General features: G+C 48.2%; 1 long non-coding RNA gene and 1 pseudogene across 1 annotated transcript; one reads left to right on the top strand and one right to left on the bottom strand.

Moving 5' to 3' along the window:
• Positions 1 to 6,020: 6,020 nt before the first annotated feature.
• On the top strand, positions 6,021 to 12,953 carry LOC127303168 (putative F-box/kelch-repeat protein At1g15680; annotated as a pseudogene).
• Positions 12,954 to 20,004: 7,051 nt separating this feature from the next.
• Positions 20,005 to 21,394, bottom strand: LOC127298766 (uncharacterized). Its single transcript, XR_007850120.2, has 2 exons — positions 20,768 to 21,394; positions 20,005 to 20,550 (listed from the first exon to the last, which is right to left on the bottom strand). It is a non-coding gene; the product is annotated as an uncharacterized lncRNA (long non-coding RNA).
• Positions 21,395 to 22,455: the final 1,061 nt, after the last annotated feature.

Genomic DNA, 22,455 nt, shown 5'->3' with positions numbered 1-22,455 from the left:
GCAGCAAATAAAGTAGTAAATAAAACTAAGCAAGACAAAAACAAAGTAAAGAGATTGAGAAGTGGAGACTCCCCTTGCAGCGTGTCTTGATCTCCCCGGCAACGGCGCCAGAAATTTGCTTGATGCGTGTGGTTGGCACGTCCGTTGGGAACCCCAAGAGGAAGGTGTGATGCGCACAGCGGCAAGTTTCCCTCAGTAAGAAACCAAGGTTTAATCGGACCAGTAGGAGTCAAGAAGCACGTTGAAGGTTGATGGCGGCGAGATGTAGTGCGGCGCAACACCAGTGATTCCGGCGCCAACGTGGAACCTGCACAACACAACCAAAGTACTTTGCCCCAACGAAACATTGAGGTTGTCAATCTCACCGGCTTGCTGTAACAAAGAGTTAACCGTATTGTGTGGAAGATGATTGTTTGCAGAAAACAGTAGAACAAGTATTGCAGTAGATTGTATTTCAGTAAAGAGAATTGGACCGGGGTCCACAGTTCACTAGAGGTGTCTCTCCCATAAGACAAACAGCATGTTGGGTGAACAAATTACAGTTGGGCAATTGACAAATAAAGAGAGCATGACCATGCACATACATATCATGATGAGTATAGTGAGATTTAATTGGGCATTACGACAAAGTACATAGACCGTCATCCAACTGCATCTATACCTAAAAAGTCCACCTTCAGGTTATCATCCGAACCCCTTCCAGTATTAAGTTGCAAACAACAGACAATTGCATTAAGTATGGTGCATAATGTAACTAGTGACTACATCCTTGAACATAGCACTAATGTTTTATCCCTAGTGGCAACAGCACAACACAACCTTAGAACTTTCTCACATCGTCCTGTGTGTCAATGCAGGCATGAACCCACTATCGAGCATAAGTACTCCCTCTTGGAGTTACTAGCATCAACTTGGCCAGAGCATCTACTAATAACGGAGAGCATGCAAGATCATAAACAACACATAGATATAACTTTGATAATCAACATAACAAGTATTCTCTATTCATCGGATCCCAACAAACGCAACATATAGAATTACAGATAGATGATCTTGATCATGTTAGGCAGCTCACAAGATCCGACAATGATAGCACAATGGGGAGAAGACAACCATCTAGCTACTGCTATGGACCCATAGTCCAGGGGTAGACTACTCACACATCACACCGGAGGCGACCATGGCGGCGTAGAGTCCTCCGGGAGATGATTCCCCTCTCCGGCAGGGTGCCGGAGGCGATCTCCTGGATCCCCCGAGATGGGATCGGCGGCGGCGGCGTCTCTGGAAGGTTTTCCGTATCGTGGCTCTCGTGCGGGGGTTTCGTCACGGAGACTTTTTATAGGCGGAAGGGCAGGTCAAGAGGCGGCACGGGGGCCCCACACCACAGGGCCGCGCGGCCAAGGGGGGGGCCGCGCCGCCCTATGGTGTGGCCCCTCCGTGGCCCCTCTTCGTCTCTCCTTCGGACTTCTGGAAGCTTCGTGAGAAAATAGGCCCCTGGGCTTTGATTTCGTCCAATTCCGAGAATATTTCCTTACTAGGATTTCTGAAACCAAAAACAGCAGAAACAAAGAATCGGCACTTCGGCATCTTGTTAATAGGTTAGTTCCAGAAAATGCACGAATATGACATAAAGTGTGCATAAAACATGTAGATAACATCAATAATGTGGCATGGAACATAAGAAATTATCGATACGTCGGAGACGTATCATAGCCCTACACAATTAATGGTGTTCATCATCCAACAAGAGAGTGTAGAGTGGTTTTATTATGTGATCAATGTTGAGAGTGTCCACTAGTGAAAGTATGATCCCTAGGCCTTGTTTCCAAATACTGCAATCATCGCTTATTTACTGTTCTACTGCATCTTTACTTCCTGCAATATTACTACCATCAATCGCACGCTTGACAAGCTATTTTCTGGCGCCGTTACTACTGCTCATATTCATTCATACCACTTGTATTCTACTATCTCTTCGCCGAACTAGTGCACCTATACATCTGACAAGTGTATTGGGTGTGTTGGGGACACAAGAGACTTCTTGTATCGTGATTGCAGGGTTGCTTGAGAGGGATATCTTTGACCTCTTCCTCCCTGAGTTTGATAAACCTTGGGTGATTCACTTAAGGGAAAACTTGCCGCTGTTCTACAAACCTCTGCTCTTGGAGGCCCAACACTGTCTACAGGAAAATAAGCGTGCGTAGACATCAGGGTTCCCCTCACTTAGAGGAGAAATGGATTGGTGGGGATTGTAGATCTAGATCTCCTCTCTCAAATCCTCAAGAATGGGCAAGAATCATGAGAGGAATCAAGAGGGGAAGCAAGTTCTTCAAATAGCAACAATGGAGGTGAAGATGGGGGAAGAACTAACTCAGCTCAAGGTGGAAGAAGGCTATTTATAGCTAAGGAGGAGAAATAACCGTTGGGGAGAAAGACAATGAAAATCGCAAAGGAAATCGGCCCAGCCGGCCGACCGGAGCAGCAGCCGGACAGGCCGGTCAGTAGCCCAACCGAGCCGGGGCACAGGCCGGTCAGGGCGAGCAGGTCGCGCTGGGGCGAACGGGCCAGGGGAGGCGGCCCAGCTGGGGAGGCGCCCAGTCGGCCGGGGCACATGCCGGGCGGGCCGGTCATGGACCGAGCTAGCCGCCGGTCGTGAGCCGAAAGGCCGCTAGACTGGCCCGGCTGGCACAAGTGCCACAGCCGGCACAGACCGGATGGGCCAGCGGCTGGGCCGGCAGGCCGATCGGTGGCTTGCCTCTTCCCCCCTTTTTCTTTTTATTTTGCAGGGAAAAGATCCTAATGATAAATTCATTTTTCCTTTTCTTTAATAACAAATGCTCCCGAACTCCGAATTGAATGAAAACCAATTTTATTTGAAAGATAACAACAAATTCTATCCTATAGAAAGTGAAAACACAAGAATATGTAGGAGGGGATTTTATCATGAATATAAAAGGTAGAACCTTATATCATGAATAACCGGTAAAATCACCCAACCTTGAAAACGTCATAGAAGAGTCATAAGAGATCAGTTTTCGATGAACTTGGGCTTGTTGTAAAGATAGCAACAAGCTCAAGAACCTCTCACAGAGAAACACTAAGAAGCAATAGGGATATGCAAAGTATGCAAAGGATTGAGCTTCCTAAGACGATGTGATCAAGTTACCCAACCGAAAGCCCCTCTTGATAGTGCGGCTATCTATCCTATAATCCGGTTTCCCAACAACCACCTTGAGACCGGTAAAAGGAAAACCTAGTCAAGGCCATACCTTTGTCTTGCGCATCCCGCTTGATCTTGATGATAGCTCTTCAAGCTCCACTCAAGCCGGAATGCCTTACTTGATCATCGTTACTTTGTGAAGACTCACAAATGCTCCCCCATACACTATGATGGGAAAGCTCCATTGATGCACATCTTCACATGTCCATTATCATCAAATGGACGACAAGCTTCAAGCATATGATCCTCTCGAGATGCTAAACTTGAACTTGCCCAACTCAACCTTGATGATGATCACCACTTGCCGTCATCCTCTCATGTGCTATATGAGATCTCACTTTTGATGCATGCCCAAGCATGCCCATGGAAAGATACCATGTGACTTCACGTGGCACATTCTTCATGCTTCATGTGTTGACCAAACTTGAATCTATTCTTCACTCTTTGTATTGGTCAACCTTGTATCTTCTCATGCTCATCATACTATCTTGATCGATGATCTTGATGCCAATACACATGGTGTATCTTTATCTTCATGGCATCCATACTTGAATCCAACACATGGAATACAAGTAGTACCTATGGAATATTCCTTCATATAAACTCAATGAAATCATTAGTCCATAGGGGTTGTCATTAATTACCAAAACCACACATAGGGGCAATGTACCCTTACACCGGGCCATGGCCGACCCAAGGTATGATCGGCTCTCCTTCCACCTTCTCGCTGGCGTGGCCGGCCACGGCCATGTTCCAGGACACCTACGCCGCCGGCATGGCGGGGTTTACGCCGTCACCACCGGCGTACGACGGTGCGATGTACGAGGGCATCTCGCCTGCCCTGCAACGTGGGCCGCTCTCCTTCTCCAACCCCGGGATGCCGTCGCCGAATGAGCCTGTGATGCACGAGATGATCACGTCGGGCTCCATGGCCACCGCGTCGAGCCCGGGATTCTTCACACAAGAGGAGGCAAGGGCGACGGAAGTCGTCACGTCGTGGGGTGGCGTGAACCTCGACCAAGACAATCACCACGATCAGATCGACAGTACGCAAGACGTCGACGAAGAAGATGAACATACCTACCTCGACCAGGACGTCGACGAAGAGGAAGCGCCTGAACCCACGGAGGCGCTGTCCAAGGGGGAGAATAAAAGGAAGAAGAACTCGCCGAAGCTTGGAAGACCGATTCCATGAACGGAATCACCAGCGCAAATCAGAACTTTGAGACGGACTGGCAGTGGTTCAAGGTGGCGTTCGACGAGTGCAAACTCGTTGATCCATACTTCAACTAGACGATGATGATACACGGCGACAAGGCAATGGGCACCCATTGGGGGATCATTCAGGCGGCGTGCAGCAAGTGACATGACATACAGGAGGAGATCGATGAACGGCCGGTGAGCGGCGAGGACTTTGAAGCCAAGGTATGCTCGTCGTCGTGGCTCCTCCGTCGACTCTACATCGCCCGAGGTTTAATCTTGAATCACCTGCCTATTTTTGCAGATGCGGCGGGCGCTCGACATGTACGGTCAGATGTTCAAGTACCTCAACGTGTTCGCCCACATCGGGAGTGCGAGAAGTGGAAGGAGGTGCGCAAGAATCTCGCCAATAACAAGGGTGAGCAGTACAACCCCGACGATCCAACCCCTGCCGCGTCGGCGGGCCGCCCCGAGCTCGGCCAGAAGAAGTTGAAAGAACAGAAGAAGGCGGCCATCCATCCGACAGGTTGCAGGCGTCCTTCGACAAGTGCTGGGCCGACACGAGGGCGCACGCCACCGGGAGGGACGACAAGCACAACGTGCGGTGGAAGGTGATGCTCACCAACCAGGATGCTCGGATTGCCTTGCTCAAGGAAACCTCCGCGGCGAAGAAGAGGAACACCGACCTGGCGTTCCTGATCGACGGCAATGACACCAACATGGACGAGGAGACGAGGGCTTGGTACGACGCCCATCGCCAAGAAATCCTCCGGCCCCCGTCGGCTGCTTCGTCCTCCGCTTCGACGTCAACTCCCGCTGCTGCGACAACTGCAGACGCCGATGCCTCGACGCCCGATGCCGCGCCAGCCAAGGCTCAGGACGGGACCGCCGATGAGTCTGTAATCATCTAGTTTCTGTTTCCGTCGCCGGAATGTGGCTGATCCGATCGCCGTACTTTGGCGATTATTTTGTGTAGCGGAAAGACAATTTTTTTGAAACTATCGCCGTTGATGAGCGAATGCGGGGGTGCGACTGAGAAAATGTTGCCCCCCACGTTCTTTTTACATCCAATCCGGCATTTGTTATATCCGAATTTTCAAACGGAGAGACACGCTGTTACTTAGAGCGACCTGTATTCCAGCATTAGGACATGGCTCTTTACCTTAGCCAGCATCAGTTCTGAAGACCGTTTCCAAAACCCAGCTGTGAGGGGCATCCGCAATCTGGCAGCCAGAAGGTTTCCTCACCAACTAGAAAACATCGTGGTACCAACATCGCAATTCATCAAAAGAGAAGCAATATGGAGACGAAGCAAAGTCACCTCTCCACCCGTGTGGTTCTCCCGTTGACTTCACGCCCTCCCATCCTCCAACCTCCGACGTTCGGTTCCGCTCCGAGTCTGACCTCCGCCTACCTCCTCCGCCCTAGATCCTCCCGGCGACCGACAGCCGCGCTCCCACGCGGCACTGGAAGCGTGGAAGAAACGGTGAGCTCCCCTACTTTCTATCGCTCATGACGACCAGTTTGGTACACGTATCCTGCGTCCTGACGATTCTCGGCTGGTCTTCTCTTTTAGGAAACGTAGCTCATCATGCTGGGCATGCTGCGCGGTCGAGCCAAAGCTCAGACTGGTAGCAGCCACTGTTCCTCGCCGGCGCCGGCGCCAGCGCCGAAGACACCGCTGGACGACGAGGACCTCCTGCAGGAGATCCTCCTCCGCCTCCATCCGAAGCCATCGTCCCTCCCGCGCGCCTCCCTCGTTTGCAGGGGATGGCGCAGCATCCTCTCGGACCCCGAGTTCCTCGAACGCTTCCGCAAACACCACCAGAAACCGCCTCTGCTGGGCTTCTTCGCAGGCCACGTCCACGCAACACCCGTCTTCACCCCCATCCTCGACTCGCCCGACCGCATCCCTGCCTCCCGCTTCCCCGTGCCACAGGGCCACAGCCGCAACGACGAGTGTGTTGAGCTAAACTCTGCACATTTCTCCTCCTCCAGACTGCAGCACTTGATCACCAGATAACTGAAGACTCACACGCTGTCATTGGTTAACTGGTTTCGTCAGTTTCGTCAGTCAAATAAAGCACATGCTCCCGAGCCTGTTCGGGACATGGCAGTAGCTATCGTTTCCTTGTTTGTAGGGATAGTTAGGCCGCACTACTAGCACCATGGGATGGCATGGATCATGCGAGTACTGCGGCAGTAGAACTAGCGCAAGACTTGGGCGTCGTGGGATGGCACGATCAGTAGGCTCAGTCAGCGCATAGTGTGGTAGTTAGCTACTTTGGTGGATCGTTGGCGATCACCTGAATAAAAGGAAGAAACCGAAAAGCTGCAGAACGTTGCACGCAGCACAAAACATTGTCTTTCTCTCTCGTTCATTCTTGCATAACATCAGTGAGTTGAGAGAGTTTGGCAACGTCAATTGGTATCAGAGCCTGCTGTACCGATCATGGTAGGAACACCTCCACCTGCATCGTCGCCGGCGGCAGCCGCCTCCAAGAAGTCTGGAACATCGACATCCCCACGTCGCGTGCGCTCACCAAGCCGCGGACGTCGACGGGAAAGGAGCAAGGGCGGCGGCGAGATCGTGATCCGAGAGGTCGTGAGGGAGACCGGTGGCGGGGGCGGAGGCACGCCCTGGCCGGTCCTCACGAAGACAAACTACACGGAGTGGGCGATACTCATGCGCGTGAAGCTCCAAGGTGCAGGCCTGTGGGAGGCCGTGGACGCCGACGACGGCACGGAGAGGCAGGAGAGACAGGCGCTTGGCGCCATCCTCTCCTCCGTGCCTCCAGAGATGGTGCCCGTCCTCGCCGCCAAGGACAACGCAAAGGCGGCCTGGGACGCGATCAAGACGATGCGCGTCGGCGTCGATCGCGTGCGAGAGGCGCGCCGTCAGAGGCTCCGCAGGGAGTACGAGAACCTGACGTTCAAGTCAGGAGAGGTGGTGGAGGACTTCGCCCTGCGCATCTCCAGCCTCGTCACCGAGCTGCAGGGACTCGGGGACACCACCACCGAGCTAGACGCCGTCCAGAAGATACTGCGCGTCGCGCCGAAACGGTACGCGCACATGGCATGCTCCATCGAAACCCTTCTCGATCTGAGGGACATGTCCATAGAAGAGCTGAGCGGGTGTCTCTCCGCTTCTGACGGGCGCGGCGCACCGGAGGAGTCGGCCGGTGGCCAACTGCTGCTCACTGAGGAGGAGTGGCGCGCTCGAAGCACGGGCAAACAGCCTGGTGAGGGGTCATCCAACGGCAACTCCAGGAGCAAGGGCAAGCCAGAGGCACGATCTGGCTCAAACCAGACAGGCAGTGGCGGCAACGCCGGCGGCGGCAACCAGGCCGCTCCGCGGCGCGCTGGAAATTGTCGCTACTGCGGCAAGGCCGGCCACTGGGCGAAGGAGTGCCGCAAGGCCAAGAGGGACCGTGATCAGCAGCAGCAGGTCAACCTGGTCCAGGCCGCTGAGGAGGAAGCACCGGCGATGATGATGGCCATCGCCACGGAGGTGGAGTCGCAGCAGGCCGTGTTTCTCAACGAGGAGAAGGTAATCCCTGTACCATCTCCTGACGGTCTCTGGTATTTTGACACTGGCGCGAGCAGTCATATGACGGGGCTGCGCCATGTCTTCGCCACGATCGACGACACGGTGCATGGGACCGTCAGGTTTGGCGACGGCTCCGTCGTCAACATCCGTGGGAAGGGATCCGTCGTCTTCCGTGGACAGAACGGCGAGCAGCGCGTCCTGGCGGACGTGTACTTCATCCCAAGCCTGCGGAGCAACATTATCTCCGTGGGGCAGCTTGACGAAGGAGGATACAAGATCGGCATCGACGATGGCATGATGACGATCCTTGATCCATCGCGCAGGCTCCTTGCTCGTGTCAAGCGCACTGGCAACCGCCTCTACACCGGCATCCTCGCGCATGACACTCCGGCGTGCCTGATGAGCAAGACCGATGACGCAACGTGGCGCTGGCACGCCAGGTTTGGTCACCTCCACTTCCGCGCGCTGCACACGCTGTCGAGGCGTGGCATGGTGCGAGGACTACCCGACGTCGACCGCGTCGAGGAGTACTGCGATGGGTGTGCGCTTGGGAAGCAACACCGAGCGCCATTCCCACGCGCGTCAAGCTACCGGGCCGAACGAGGGCTCGAACTGGTCCACACTGACCTCTGTGGACCCATCTCGCCGATGACACACGGAGGGAATAGCTATTTCCTCATCGTCGTCGATGACTTCAGTCGCTACATGTGGATCGAGGTGATCAAGGCGAAGAGCGACGCACTCCAGCGTTTTCGGAAGATCAAGGCCACAGCTGAGGCAGCTGGCAACTGCAAGCTCCGAGCGTTCCGCTCCGATCGCGGAGGGGAGTTCAACTCAGGGGAGTTCAAGGAGCTGTGCGAGGAGAACGGCATCAAGCACTTCACGACTGCGCCGTACTCCCCTCAGCAGAATGGCGTCGTCGAGCGAAGGAATCAGACCGTCGTTGAGATGGCGCGCTGCCTTCTGAAAAGAATGGACGTGCCACCGAAATTCTGGGGCGAGGCCGTCAGAACTGCCGTGTACATCCTCAACAGGTGCCCTACGCGGGCTCTGAGCGGCGTGACCCCGTACGAGGCATGGCATGGGCGCAAGCCAAGCGTGCACCACCTGCGCGTGTTCGGGTGCGTTGCTCATGTCAAGAGGGTCGGACCAGGCATCAGCAAGCTGTCCGATCGATCAGCAAAGATGGTGTTCATCGGCTATGAAGAGGGGTCAAAGAGCTACCGCGTGTATGATCCGGTGGCTGACAAACTTCAGGTAACCCGTGATGTTGTCTTTGAAGAGAACAGGGCCTGGAGCTGGGGCGTGGAGAGCGAACCATCACCGTCGGCCACCTCGTTCACCGTGACGTATGTTCTGGAGGACGGCACGACGGAGGTGGACACTGGGGCCTGGGCAGCACCCACACCAGCGTGCAGCCCCACGCCGACGCGCAGCATCTCACCAGCGCCCAGCATCGCCTCGACACCGACACACATCGACAGCGCGCCGTCGACACCTGCTTCATCGCCTGGCACACCCGAGACGCGGGCTGGCATTCGCTGGGCCACGCCACTCACCCATGATGATGGGAGGGACTCAGACTCGGTGCCGGCGAGGTACCGACGTCTGTCATGCGTCTACGACGCGACGGAGGACGACGTCATCGACGAATCACGCGAGCTCTGCATGCTTGCCGCTGAAGAACCCCGGAGCGTCGACGAAGCTCTGGAGAACGAAGTTTGGCGCTCAGCGATGGATGAAGAGATGGCGTCCATTGACGAAAACAACACGTGGGAACTGACCACACTCCCACGTGGACACAAGGCGATCGGGCTGAAGTGGGTTTTCAAGGCCAAGCACAACGCCGCCGGTGAGCTGATCAAGTACAAAGCTCGCCTCGTCGCGAAGGGGTATGCTCAGCGCCAGGGGGTGGACTTCGATGAGGTCTTCGCGCCTGTCGCTAGGATGGAGACTGTGAGGCTTCTCCTCGCTCTGGCCACACACTCTGGATGGGAAGTACACCATATGGACGTAAAGTCCGCGTTCCTCAATGGTGAGCTCACCGAGGAAGTGTTCGTGAGCCAGCCACCGGGGTACGTCGTCGCTGGCAAGGAAACCTCGGTACTGAAGTTGCAGAAAGCGCTCTACGGGCTCCGGCAGGCACCACGGGCATGGTATGCTAAACTTGATGCCTCCCTCACCTCTCTTGGTTTCACTCGAAGTCCATTGGAGCATGCAGTGTACAGGAGGGGCGACAGCACCAATTACCTGATTGTGGGCGTCTACGTCGACGATCTGATCATCACTGGGACAGAACTGCGTGACATTGCTGATTTCAAGCAACAAATGCAGAAAATGTTCAGAATGAGTGACCTAGGTCGGCTCAGCTACTACCTTGGGATCGAAGTGACCCAGGAGGAAGATCAGATCACTCTCTGTCAGAGGAGATATGCAGAGAAAGTGGTGGAGCTTGCTGGACTGAGCAACTGCAACAGCTGCCGCACTCCCATGGAATGCCGTCTGAAACTGAAGAAAGAAGATGGCAGTGGTGCAGTGGATAAAACACTCTACAGAAGTGTGATAGGAAGCCTGAGATACTTGGTCAACACCAGGCCTGATATTGCAACTGCTGTAGGAGTGGCCAGCAGATTCATGGAGAACCCTAATGCATCGCATTGGGCACTGATCAAACAAATCTGCAGATATGTGCAAGGAACACTCTCATATGGGTGCAGATACAAGCAGGGAAAAGGAGAACCTGTGCTGTTGGGCTACAGCGACAGTGACCATGCTGGAGATCTTGATGATCGCAAGAGCACATCAGGTGTTGTCTTCTTCCTTGGCAGTAACACTGTGACTTGGAGCTCGCAGAAGCAGAAGGTTGTAGCTCAGTCGTCGTGTGAAGCAGAGTACATAGCTGCTGGTGCTGCAGCATGTCAGGGGGTGTGGCTTAGTCGCTTGCTTGGCGAGTTAACTGGACAAGCACCATCCAAGTTCCAACTTCTGGTGGACAACCAATCGGCCATTGCTCTGGTCAAAAACCCTGTGCATCACGATCGCACAAAGCACATTGACATCAAATATCACTACATCAGATCATGCTATGAGGATGGTATGTTGGATGTCGATCATGTGCGGACAGAGGAGCAGCTTGCGGACATTCTCACAAAGGCACTTGGCTTCGTCAGGTTCATCGAGCTTCGCCGATTGCTGGGTGTCGTCGAGGTGCAAGTTTAAGGGGGTGAAGTGTTGAGCTAAACTCTGCACATTTCTCCTCCTCCAGACTGCAGCACTTGATCACCAGATAACTGAAGACTCACACGCTGTCATTGGTTAACTGGTTTCGTCAGTTTCGTCAGTCAAATAAAGCACATGCTCCCGAGCCTGTTCGGGACATGGCAGTAGCTATCGTTTCCTTGTTTGTAGGGATAGTTAGGCCGCACTACTAGCACCATGGGATGGCATGGATCATGCGAGTACTGCGGCAGTAGAACTAGCGCAAGACTTGGGCGTCGTGGGATGGCACGATCAGTAGGCTCAGTCAGCGCATAGTGTGGTAGTTAGCTACTTTGGTGGATCGTTGGCGATCACCTGAATAAAAGGAAGAAACCGAAAAGCTGCAGAACGTTGCACGCAGCACAAAACATTGTCTTTCTCTCTCGTTCATTCTTGCATAACATCAGTGAGTTGAGAGAGTTTGGCAACGTCAGAGTGGCGCTTCATGGGCTGCCGCCACGGCCTCGCCGTGCTGCTCGAGGTGTCCCGTCGCGAGGCCGTGGTGTGGGACCCCCTCACCGGCCAGCGGCGCCATGTCAGTTTCCCGCCGGGGATGCACACCGACGATTGGAACCGCTGGCATGCCGCGGTGCTGTGCGCTGATACCGCGGATGGGCATGTGCACGGCGATTGCTTCTCCAGCCCGTTCAAACTGGTGCTGATCTTGGTCGCCCAGCGCGCGCGAGCATTCGCCTGCCTCTATGAATCAGCTTCCGGTGCCTGGGGAGATATTGCGTCGACGGCGACCAGGGATACCATTTGTTATACAGAGCCCAGCGTCCTCATTGGGAATGAGTTTTGCTGGTTGCTTGGTAAAGGTGACATCCTTGCGTTTGATATTGAAAGGCACAGCCTTGGTATCATTGAGAAGCCAGATATGAAGCGCTACTTCGATTCTTCTGTTCGGCTCTTCCGGACACAGGATAATGGACCTGGCCTCGCATGTTTGTCAAAACTGACGATCCAACTATAGGAGAGGAAATCCTACTGTGATGGGGTAGTCGGCTGGGAGATGCTGCAGAAAACCATTAAACTGAAGGGGCTCTTTCCACGCAGAATGCCAAGTTATGACAAGTTGGTATATCTTAGTGGGTATGATGAGGACACTAATGCGATAGTTCTAACTACGGAGACTGGCAACTTCACGCTCCAACTTGACTCGGCGCAGATCAGACATATTATTAAAAGAGATTACATTTGTGATAACACCTTTTATCCATATACAAATTTCTATACTGCAGGTAATACACATCTATCTACATTACTCATGCAAAAAGAAATTCAAATTTTATTGTTTGCCAGGATTCATTCCGGTTACTTTTTTTACGTGGTTGCTGTAATTCTTCATTTCTTCTCATGTGATTAAGCCAATAAAGGATCAACTGGATATGTAAGAATAAGATGAGTTGCTTGTTTCTTTGTCACTTGAGTGACCTAGTTTGGTAGTATTACTGGGCTGCATTAAAGCGTGCATATGGATATAAGAATATAAATATTACTGTGTAACCCAGCCATACACAAAATGCTAACTACAGTTACACGTGCTTGTATTGATATTTTCATGTGGTTTTTAATAATTGGAAACAAGCAACAACTGCACAAAAAGAATATAGTGAAACCATTTCATATCTGATTCAACTTCTCCTTGTTTTTCATTGGTGTATTGGTATTCTCTTTCTTGTAGGGAGGGGAGTTGGATGGAAAGGGGTGGACCAGAGACTTTGAGCACATGAGATCAGCTTATGTACTATGCAAGTTGAACAGTTTGAGGTAAATTATCTTTTTGCTCTGTGTATAGCCTTTTTTCCTTAGTTACTCAATTTGTATGATGTTGTATGATCTATTGTTTTAGGTTTCTATTGTATGAATTTGATTAATTTCTAGATAGCCCAGTTTCAGCACAATGGAGCGGCAGCTAGGTCCACCCCTGGAACCGCCGAACTCCGAATCTGGGCCATGGCGCCGATATGTGCAAAGCTGCATGTGGTAGTAACAGGACAAGCCATGTTACTGTAGCAGATCATACAATTTTAGCAGTTATAGGACTGATAGTGTCACTTCTCTCCGATTAAAAATTTTGTCCAAGGAGGAAGCGTTGGCATCAGAGTAAATGATGATACTGGTCATAACTTCCAAACCCGGAAAGGATTGAGACAAGGTGATCCTTTCTCTTAGATTCTTTACAACATTGTCGCTGATGCATTGGCCATTCTTATTGCTCGTGCAAAACAAGAGGGTCAAGTAGGGGGCCTAATTCCTCATTTGGTCGATGGGGGAGTGTCGATTCTCCAATACGATAATGATACAATCTTTTTTCTGGAACATGATGCTGAAAAAGCTATAAATATGAAACTAATTCTCAGCTTGTTTGAACAATTATCGGTATTGAAGATAAATTTTCATAGAAGTGAGATTTTCTGTTTCGGAGAGGCCAAACAAAAAGAACATGAATACCGGGAAATTTTTGGTTGTGAGGCCGGGTCCATACCTATTAGATATTGGGTATCCCTATACACCATCGGAAACTTAATAATTCTGAACGGAATCCCGTGGAGAGTCGTTTTGGTGCGAAGCTTGGTGGTTGGTGCAACAAACTACTCTCTTATGGTGATCGTCTATTACTCATAAATTCAGTTTTGACGAGCCTCCCAATGTTTATGTTGTCTTTTCTTAAAATTCCAGTAGGTGCGAGGAAGCGTTTGGATTTTTACTGAAAAAGTTTTTTTGGCAAATAGATGAAATATAGACTTACAAAATGGAGTATGGTTTATAAACCTAAGGAACAAGGGGTTTAGGCATTGACGTGCTTGAACTGAAAAACAAATGCTTATTAAGTCAATGGTTGTTTAAATTACTCACTGAGGAGGGAATGCGGCAACAATTTTTATCTAATAAATATTTGAAGAACCAAACGTTAGCACAAGTGGAAGAAAAACCTACTAATTTCCCATTTTGGAAGTGCCTTATGAGAGTGAAAACTGATTTTTTAACAGGGGTTATTTTAAAGTGGGAGACGGATCTTCAGCCCGCTTTTGGGAGGGCGTCTGATTAGGAGACACTTCTTTAGCACACAGATACCTGCGTTTAAACAACATTGTACAACGAAAAATATGTTAGTGTCTGCTGTGTTAGCACAAACACCTCTTACCATTACCTTCAGGCGGATTTTAAACGAACATAAATAGAACCTATGGATCACTCTTTGTCAACGACTCATGGGGGTGCAGTTGACCAATAGCCCCGATAATTCTGTTTGGAAGCTTAATGATTCAGGCATCTTTACAGGCAAATCTATGTATCTTGACCTAATGAATGGGCATAGTATAGGCTTACGGAATAATTTGTGGAAGTTGGAGATTCCACTAAGAATAATTTGTGGAAGTTGAAGATTCCACTAAGAATAAAACTATACATCATCTATTTTTATCGTGTTCATTTGCCAAAATTGTTTGGCGCATGGTGTACTTAACTTTTAATTTACCCCCACATACTAATATCACTAATATGTTTGGAACCTGGCTTAATGGGGTAAATAAATTAGATAAGGTCATAATTCGGATTAACATATCTGCTATATGTTGATCTATTTGGACGAGTCGAAATGACATAATTTTTGACAAACAAAAGGGAACTAATTTTTTGCAGGTTATACGACGTGCGGCGTGCTGGATCCAACAATGGGATTTCCTTCTCCCAGAGGATCAGCGGGGGACTATGGTTACTGGATTCAACCGTCTGCTAACGGTTACTCATGACTTCTTTTTCCAGGCTACTGGGTGGCGACACACTAGTAGGGCACATAATGGATAATAATTTGTTATTCTCCGTTTTTCGGTTGGTGCATGTATCGACCCCCTCTGATCCTTGATGTAAGAATTTGAATTGCTAGACTTTTAAGATACTTTAATAAAGAAAGTTGTGTGCATTATATTGATGTAAAGGTTGGGCATTGCCCCATTTGAAAGAAAGGAATGGCAAGCCCAGTGTGTTAGCATTGTCAGCCCACTCGATCTTCTCTCTCCCTTAAACGTTACATGGAGATTCACCATGTTGTTTCTCTATGCTAGAAACCCAGATTCGTCTTTAATTTTGGGTACCGATTCACTTTAAATTCGGCTAGACCGGGAAGCAAATCATCGAACACAAGCGGTGGCATATTGCCCCACCACACACCGCTCGATCAAGATCGGACGGTCGGAGGCCTCCAGGTTCCACGCGGCCTTCGGCCCCACCAAACCCACCCACACCTCTGTTCTCTTCCTCCCTCACTCTCAGGCTTGTAGCTACTTTCATACATGAGCACATTACACAGCAGCGCCACGTCCCCAAGCTCCCCACGCACACACCATCACGGCAGCACAGTTCACAAGCGCATCGCATCCTCTCGCCGCGTCCTCTAGTGTCGGACGGATGTGAGCAGTTCCAAGGTTCAATCTTGTTGAGTAAGGCAATCCATTTTTCTCCCTCTTCTTTGTATCTTTTTCTCCATGTTCCGGTTGACCATCATGGCTGAGATCTGTGAGGTTGATGTGTTCGATGGAATGTCTAGGAGAGAAGGTTCACTTAGTTTCCCTTGTGTTTTAGGTTTTCTGCCCGGTAAATTCTTTTCAAATGGATTCACCTGTACCTGTTTGCCACTGGGCGTTTTTATTCCCTTCATCCGCTCCCCCAATTTTTCCGTGCTACTGAGGAAAAGATTCTACTGTATGTTGCAATTTTACTTGCTCGATTGATCTGGGAACTGAAGACTGGTGTTGTTTATCTGCAAGCTTGCTCTGCTCCAAATTCAAGTACCATTAGGAGTCTTGTACTTGAATGAGCGTCAGTTGACCACTGTGAATGTTTTTCTGGGTACGTCTCGTGGTGGTAACCAATGGTAGGCGTGGAGTAGAGTTGTGGTTCCATAATTCTCCTAAATATCATCCTATTTTTTCAATAATGCATAGTTCTTACATTTCCAAAAAAAAGCATGTATGGCTTTGAGTTACCTATCAGATGTTTCACCTTTGCACTACGTTAGCTTCTTACATGCACATGATGTACAAACCAATCCCGGAATTTGAGGTGCCGAGCGGATCTCGGCATGGCCCGGGACATAGGAGCATGACGACATGGTGAGGGCAAAGGAGGTTATAACGGCGAGATAAGAGATATATGGTTTTTTTTTTGTTTCCAAAAGAAGACATAGTGCCACTTGCCTGCACTAGAGCAATTTGGACCAATTTTGCACCCAGTGAGATAACTTAGTGTATAAGTTTACCATGGTTTACAAGTTTGTATATGACTAGTACAAATGCCCGTGCGTTGCCACGGGTATTCAAATTTTATTTCTCAGTGCACATATATAATTCACAACTCATTATAAAATTCAAAACAAATTAAGAATATCATAATGTATTACAACATGATAATACCGAACGTAATAGCAAGACAATATTATTGTGCATCTATGTGATTTTAAGTTCTAGATCTTCTTGTTACGCTTCCGCTGTAAGTCTCACATCTATATTTTAGGCCGACATAGGTGTCAACTCAACAACCTCTTCTTTTGTATGTATTATTGTCTCACAAAATGAGGATGGTGCAAACACACGTATATATATACGAAGAATACTTCTTTTCTAATTAATTCAAACAATACTTTGATAGTACTCTCAGTTAAATACTCCTCGTGTGTTTCCATGGAGAACATAAATGCTCGTGTGTTTCCATGGAGAACAATGATTTCATGTTATCGAGCATTGCAAGCACGGTGACTTGTAATTTTTTAATACCCTATCCTTATAATGTCATTTTTATCCCTCTCACCAACCTTTGAGGACCAACAACATGTGTTATTTCTGTTCATTATTACACTTTTCGCCAGTGTCATATTAGCGGTACTTTTACTGTGTAAGTGCATCAATAATAAGAATGACTTTGTTAATCCTAAATTGGTATTGGTTCAAAAATTGCAAAAGAATGCGGAATGTGAAGCAGCGAGAAAGAATATAGTGTGTCTCTTTTTCATGCACTGGTTTTAATAAGTAAATATTATATAAGTAGCATATACATCGATAAATACAAGGAGCGGACCTTATGGCACCCGCACCTAATCCGCTCTGTCTGAAGCTGTTGGAGATTCGCGCTCGCCATTTTTGCAAAAAGAACCCTCCACTTTCATCATATTACTACGTGGTCCTGGCAGATCTCGGTATAAATATCCCAAATCCGGAGGAAACCCTAACCTACACATAAAAATCCCCGTCCAGCCGCCGCGGTGGCCTTCGCCTCGTCGCCGTCCCTCGCACCTACAGCGGCGCCGCCTCGATGACGACCCTCATACGGGATCTCCGGCGCGGGAGGCACCACCTCGACGCCGTGTGGTCACCTCTCCGGTTGTCCCATGGCGGCCTCCCCGGTGCACGGCCTCGCCACCCCGCTCCAACGAGGGAGCTGCCGGTTAGTCACCCTCCCCGGCTGTCCTAGGTGGAAGATCCGTTACCCCAGAGCTGCCATGGTTGGGCTGCAGACCCTCCGCAGATCCTGGCTTCCTCCAGCGAGATCCCGGCGGCCGGATCTTCGTAGGATCATCCCCGTAGGATCTTTCTTCCTCTTTTTATTTTCTTTTTCTTCCTCTTTTGCTTTGTATAGGATCTTCGTAGGATCTTATTAGGATCTGTGTCGAATCTACTCGATCCACGGTTGTTAGTATCATGTATGAGACAAATGGATCCAATTCTTGTTTTTGATGGATCTTTGTAGATTTTTTTCAAAGATACCTTTTTATTTGTGTTAGATATTCATGCCAAATATGGTTTTTTTTTACGAAGATCTATGAAGAACTTCATAGAGATCTCTGGTTGAACTCAAGAGATCTGTGGTTGAAAATGTTACTTATAATTGCAAAAATGGATCCACTGAAATTTTGTGAAGAACTTTAGAACCAGAAAAGTGGATCCACATTGGCTTTTGTGAAGAACTTCATAAGCAGCAAGGATGGCCTAATAAGAATCTGATAAAATCCAGGGTCTTTTTTACAAAAAACAAGTCACCAATCTTGATGCACTCTTCTGAAATAGACGGTGTGGGATAAGGGCCGGGCGCCATAAGGTCCTGGAAAAATCCGTGTCCCATATACAAATCCACATTAACAGACAATGCATACAACAGTTTGTTCTAAAACCGGTATTCCTCATTTCTCTTCTCCCTCGTAAGTGGCATTGTACTGTAACTCCTTTTCTGTAGGGTTGGCGGAAGATTTATCAGATGACCTGTTCAAACACTTCTGCTTTCTTGCGCCATAAAACTAAAAGCACATGCATTGGAAAGAATGGCCACACAAATATAACACCCTACTTTTTCTTTGCCAATAAAACAGCAAACATCGATGTTTTTCAAAAAGTATAGTTGAGTGTCAGTGTTGCTACGGGAAAACAAGACATGGAGACAATTGATTTGATTCAAAAGCAAGAAGAACAAGAATACTGAATGCAGAGCAGAAAAAAATATATGGATCAACAAGTTTTAATAAAAAGTTACTATATAGTGTATGCAAAACTACATTGACAATTTGCTAAAATAAAGTATACTAATTTGTTAAGAATAGTCTATCACTATTCCTCGTTTCATTTCCTTCTCTAAGTGCCCATTTGAATGTCCCTGAATTTTTGTTTCTACACACTACTATGCTTTTCTTAATACTCCACTCCAACAACGTTGTCACTAAACCCTAGTCATCCCACTTAAGAATATGTCACTCGCTTCTGAGCTTCGGTATTTATACAGCAGTGTATTCCCATATCTTCGGTCTTCTGTATGCATGTATATTAAGTGATCTGTGGAGCATTTCCATGTAAAAGTATACAATCTATTAAAATCTGATCACTTAATATACATGCACACAGAAGACCGAAAAATCCACTAACCATTTTATTGTTAGTTTTGTTGTGATTCTTAATCTATTAAAATTGGAAAACTTGAACAAACCATTACTAATGCTTGTTTCAAGCTTCTGAATAGTACTACGACAACGAGCATGTTTTAGTTGAAACAAAATGAAACCTAGCTAGCCAGCACAAGATAACAAGAAAAAAGTAAATAGAAAATAATCACTACGTACCTGAAGCTCATGTAAATTAGTCACACGATTCAAAACAAAACTCTTGTATGTTTTGAAGCAAATTTTCCCGATTTGAAGGTGCATCCATATATTCTTAGGAATGATCTCATAAAAATGTATATGCCGTTCCAGATGCATCTCCATTAGCATTGTAAAGTGGAATGTTCCAAACAGCCAATGATGTCTGACTGCCAGTGGCATCCGAGGTCGTCTTGGACTCTCCAAGGTCAAGGCCTGAATAAGTAGAACAATCATCTCTTTGTTCTTTCAGTAACCTCCACCTATGATCTTTCAGGGAATGCATAGATAGCTGTAATTGAACTGAGCCATGTCTGTATTCGAAGCTGAAGTACTAATCAAGACAAAATGAGTGAGGTTTTTATTTTATATAGAGTCAGACTGATGAAAGTGGATAATCAAAATGATAAAATTACAGGTGCAACTAATGCATAAAAATAATTAGGAGTTCATGAATATACATGGAATGAGAGCACATTCTGCCAATCAACTATGGATGCTCTGAATATACATGCTACGGGAACAAAATGCAATGAATATTTTCGCACATATCTAGGATCCTGATTGTAAGTTGACATAATTATTTACTACTAATTTGACTAAAAAAACTTATGTAATTTCAACAATCATCGATAGATAAAATCTGAATATCTTGAATTTCAGGGCAAAGGAGATATATCATTGATATTAATATGCGACTCGTGCAAATTACTTATACTACCAGATCATGAATGAACAAATTGCATCCTCTGTAGACCTCAAACCAATAACCAAATCAATCACATCAAGATTATAGGAGGAACATGGAGATAAAAATACCTCGAGTTATATTTCTACAGCTTAAATTTCATGTCCTTCATCTTCAAACCTAATCAGATAAAAGATCGTAACCTTTTTTACTTATAACTCTAACATGCATTACAAATACTTTTTATTCAGACATCAGAACAACTATGCAGCAAGTCCGAAGTCAAAGCATCTGGGAATCTTGAATTAGTAATTCTTGTTGTCTTTAGGACAGTAGAACAAAAATATTGTCAGAAAGGGACAGTAGAATAAAATTTGGTCTTTCCATAATCATATCAGCAACTTGTGTATGTTTGTACGCAGCCAACGCAACGCCATAACTCTTCATCGCATCATAGGTATAGCCTATTTATTCACGAGAAGCACATGCAGATACACTCCTCCGCTGGCTTCAACCTTAAGAAGTAACCGCAAGTGAGCCCGATTTGTTGGTTTCAGATAATTGTTTTGAGTGGTGAATACAGATTCATAGATTTATTTTAACCTAGCACCTCCATCAAACACCTTGTCTACGCAAAACAAAAAATTGCACAAACAAGTTCACATGCAATCTTCTTTAATGTACAGGAACAACAACCGGACATGAATAAAATGGCCACAAGGGAAGAAGAACCTGCTTGTGATTGCCATTGTAGCGTCCAGCCAGCCTGCGATATAGAATACCCTGGTTCCTCTTGGACAACTTGGACATGTAGAACATAAAGATGTAGAATGCCCTAGTGTTGGGGAGACAATGGGTAGGAGGATATCGGTCCGTGCGCGGGGCAGCAAACTGAAAAATGTTCACTCCGCAATAAACCAAGCAATGTGAATTAGAAAAGTTAAAGGATATGCAAATAAGAACCATTTCAAAGTACTGGTTCTGCAATGAACAATCACATGTAGATGACTGACGTAAGATTAATCTCAGAAGAGGCTTTCTGCACCTTTCTCTTACCTGAGGCAAATCACAACTCCACATAGTTGGTGATGTGCATGTAACAGATCAGGTCAACTACAAGAGCTCGGAAGTAAAAAATGATGATCCAAAAACTGGCTACGCTTAGATGTAGAATCACATTGTATTATATACTCCTGGGGGTGCCACTATACTGTGTCCCTATTGTCATACCATTATACAAGGTTCATGAAGTTGTCGTTCAGACTAATTTCGTCCTTGGTATCAAATATGTTTGACTTATGATTTAAACATGATGATGTTGAATCAGTAACGCTTTATGCAGAGGTAAACAAGCATGTGCAAGAACCATATATGAAGGTAAGAAATTATCTCATCCATATTAGGACATGTACACTCCGGGGCGCTTGGTTAGGCGTTCTGGAAAATAAAAATAAAGGGTGCTAAATCTGATTATTAGCTAAGCGATGGCCTTTCCAACAGTAGGGGCTAATTGAGGCCGTAAAGAGCGATTGTTTTATGGATGGATTTTTCTATGGCTGGTTTGAATCGTTCTGTGTGGATAAAAAAAAGGAGCGCCTGCGAATGGTTAAGCAGCGACACAATCAGCATTCCCAAGATCAGTTAGGATTATGCCCCTAGCGTATGTGCTAAGGGTGTGTTTGGTAGCCCGGGTCTACACAGAATAACTATCTCCCCTCATACATGGTGACCTCATACATGCTCCAGTGAGCTTTTGTTGTTTGTTTGGTAGCCTGTATCAGCTCAGAGATTCTGAGGTTAGATGTTGTTTGGTATAGGTTGTATAGGGTGAGATGTGCTGGTCCGGTTCTTTACACAAAGGTCCTTAAGCATAAAAATGAAAAGCAATCGGGTCCTTCAATAAAAAAATAAAAAGCAATCAACTCCTTCCTCGGTGGATCCCGTGCAGCAGGGGTGTCGCCGCCGGGCGCCGCTCAAGCTGGCCGCCGGGCGCCGCTCAAGCTAGCTTCCGGTCGAGGATGCAGAAGCCGGCCGCCGGTCGAACATGCAGAAGCCCGCCTCCGGGCGCCGCTCAAGCTGGCCGCCGGTCGAGGTCGCAGAAGCCGGCCGCCGATCGATCTATTTCCGTCGGACGGAGGAGGAGAGGCTAGTGGACGAGGACGGAGGAGGAGCGGCTGGCGGACGGGGACGGAGGAGGAGCAGCCAGAGAAGCTCGTCCTAGAGGCGTTGGGCGTCCTGGCGGCGCGTCCAGCCTGCGAGTCGCGGCGGCGTCTCCTGGTCGATGCGGGGCGTCCTGGCGGCGGTTGGCGGGAGAGAAGATGGGAGGGAGGCGGCGACGTGGTCCCTTGCTCCTGCTCGGCCGACGAGAGAGGAGGAGGATGGCGGCCACGGCAGCGCTGGCGGCGATGTGTTCGCAGGAG

This window comes from Lolium perenne, chromosome 5, assembly GCF_019359855.2.
Source record: "Lolium perenne isolate Kyuss_39 chromosome 5, Kyuss_2.0, whole genome shotgun sequence".
NCBI lineage: Eukaryota > Viridiplantae > Streptophyta > Magnoliopsida > Poales > Poaceae > Lolium > Lolium perenne.
Note: the sequence above shows the minus strand (reverse complement) of the source record. Positions and strands in the feature narration are given on the sequence as shown.